This window comes from Rosa rugosa, chromosome 5 (genome assembly GCF_958449725.1).
Source record: "Rosa rugosa chromosome 5, drRosRugo1.1, whole genome shotgun sequence".
Lineage (NCBI taxonomy): Eukaryota > Viridiplantae > Streptophyta > Magnoliopsida > Rosales > Rosaceae > Rosa > Rosa rugosa.
In genome coordinates, this window is record NC_084824.1 from 55,189,848 (window position 1) to 55,192,843 (window position 2,996).

Genomic DNA, 2,996 nt, shown 5'->3' on the forward strand with positions numbered 1-2,996 from the left:
CAAGAGGTGTTTTGGACCTACAGCGACGTCATCAATGGCGACAAGGGGCTAACGTATGAGGGGCTGTTGCGGATGTATGACGACTGAGGCGGCGACGTAGGTCCGATGGTCGTCGTCGAAGACCCGGATGGCCAGTCTGATGGTCTCGATTGGGGTCGGGTTCGAGGGAAGGTTAGAGAGCTGGGTGAGGGAGGATTGACACGTGTCGGGGAAGTGGGTGGCTTTGCAGGCGAGTTGGATCTGAGTAACGGCGGCGGTGGTGGAATGATGGTTGTGGTGGGCGGCGGAGGAGAGGGAGAGGAAGAGAGTAAGGGTGAGGAGGGAGAGGAAGACGAGGGAGGCCATGGAGATGAAGAGGAATTTGGAGGGTTTGGATAGGGAGGAACATGGTTTGGAGAGTGAGGGGAAGCTGGGTTTTATGGGTTTTCAGTGATGGGTGGTCATTAGAGGGAATAGGAATTCAGCTACTGTGGTCGGCTGCGGTTAGTACGAGGGAGAAAGAGGGAGAGATGGGTGCTTAGTTTAGTTGGTTTTTTTTTTTTCTCACCATCCTTGAAAAGACGGATTTACCCTAAAAAATTTGACAGAAAACACATTAATTAACGGAGCATGTAACGGCATACACCAAAATTAGGTCGAGATTTGAACTTGATGTACCGTTTTGATAGTTTCGAAAGTTGATTCACGAAAAGTTAGAATGACCGATACTTCATGTACTGTTCATGAAATTTTCCCTATTGAAAATTTGAAACCTCTCGAGCAATTTTAATTTCTAATGATATGCTCAAAAAACTGGTTTGGACCTCCAAGAAACCGTACAGATTTAATTCTTTTTCATTTTAATATTGATTGTAAATTATTTCTGAGTTTTGAATATATACATAAAAATACATGAAACCGGATAAACATCAAAAACACATTATTCAACCAAACAAATCAGATAACATAAAGAGATTTTTGATACATATCAAGACACGTTCACTCTCTTACAAGGCCTTCCCATTAAATTAAGGTACAGAACAGAACCGTCTAAACTAAGACGAGAGACGTACTGAGCTTAGAAGTAGTTATTATTACATAAAGCCAAAAGTAGTCTCCCACGAATTCACATTACGACGGGTTCATTTCGGAATCTTAGAGTCACCCAAGCCTGCAAATCAATCAAAAACCAGACAAAGAAGTTAAATGTCACATAAGAATCCTCAATATAGAAATGGAAACCAGTTGAATAGACAAAAGATGAAAACAAAAATAGACTACACAGAAAAGCTAGGCCAGTTCATTGATTAGAGAAGAAACTTGCAACAATTTTCATATAAGCAACTTTTGCTGCACATACTTGTATTTTACAAAACAACCTGAATTCAAAATACTTGGTTCAGCAATCCTCCCTACACCTTTCAAATGTGTCCAAAGTGATGGTGTAAAAGACTAAAATAATAACATTGGACCTAACCAAAACAACCATGAATTTCGAATTCACATCAACTGATCTAACTCAAATATCGAAATCAACCTTGCTTAATAGCTATCTAATACACAACTACGCATTACAGGTTGTTCTTATACAAGAGCAATGGTTTTGATAGGGAGGGGATATAAGCAAAGACTAATAACTGGTTCAGATTGTAGCAAGCCTATTGTGAAGTAGTCTTTCAAGAACTTGAAAAAAGTGATGCTCCTACTAGGCTAAGAAAAAGTGAAAAACACATAAAGACCAACAAACAAGAGTTCAATTTTCATACTGATAACTTCCTACCATCCTGGCTCCCCATCGTCTCTCTCTAACATCCTTTTCCAATTTCCAATCAACAACCGTCAACCAGTAGATCTATAGGAGATACCGACAGCCAGCTTTTCTCCATATGTTTTATGTTTTATAGAAGCTAAACAAATAAATAAGGAAGAAGTTCTTTTTTTACTGATCTGACTATTGTAAAGTAGTCTTTCAAAAACATGAAAAAAGAGATGCTCCTACAAGACTAAACAGCACATAAGACCAACAAACAAGAGTTCGATTTTCATACCCATAACTTGTTACCATCCTTGCTACCTTTCCCGCACAAAACCGAAAGAATAACAGGAAGAAAAAGATTTGTATTGGAATTTCTAAGCAACTTACATAGTTATATTATTCCACAAACCAACCTAAATTCAAAATACTTGATGATGACAAAAAAGAATACAGGACAGCAAGAAGGCATTAATTTTGATGAATATAGAGATTAAAAAAAAGAAACTAATTACAGGTTAAATGGGGAAATCTGCAGAACAACAGCCCAGCAAAGCATAATGTACATCCAAACAAACTAGAGAATCAATATGATTTCGGAATCCTATTAGCGTCTCTAATTAATAAAGGAACATATCGATCACAAAATTCAGAGATACATATCAAAGAAAATAAATCTGGAAAAAAGGAAAATCACTTTTCTAACCAACCTCTTTCTCTCATCTGCTCCCTGCAAGATTCCAGTATGATCTCGTTGCTACGTTTCCAGTCTTTTAGCATGTCTTCAGCGATAGGTGTGGCCTTTGCAAAGTATCCAACAAGCAGGACTCCCAAAACGGGGTTTGCGAGAGCATAGATCACCTCGGACGATACCATGATTCGGCGAGAATTGGGATTTTTCTGGATCTGATTTTAGGGTTTCGCTAGATATGCCTTTTTATACTTGGACGTACGGTGTTGGGTTGGACCCTTTTTCATGTGTTGGGCCCGTCCAAATATTTTTTATATGCTAGTTATTATTAATAGGGATAATGATCATTTACACAATTTAAGCCTAAAAATTGTCCACTTACTCCAGTAAGAGATTAGCTAGTATGCCTATTTACCCAATTTAAAAGAAAAAAGACTATTTTAGACAAAACATGACATATAATTACAGATCTATCCAATCTCTCTTCTGAAACTCAGACGACGTCTCTCTCTCTCTCTCTCTCGGCCTGTCTTTGTCACTGGACTCCGCTGCACTCGACGACTCTGGCGACCC

The 2,996-nt window shown here is 38.8% G+C and overlaps 1 long non-coding RNA gene across 1 annotated transcript; it reads right to left on the reverse strand.

Annotated features, from left to right (window-relative positions):
• Positions 1–904: 904 nt before the first annotated feature.
• On the reverse strand, positions 905–2,710 carry LOC133709963 (uncharacterized). The gene is made up of 2 exons (XR_009846410.1): positions 2,443–2,710; positions 905–1,150 (listed from the first exon to the last, which is right to left on the reverse strand). It is a non-coding gene; the product is annotated as an uncharacterized LOC133709963 (long non-coding RNA).
• Between the last annotated feature and the right edge of the window lie 286 nt (positions 2,711–2,996).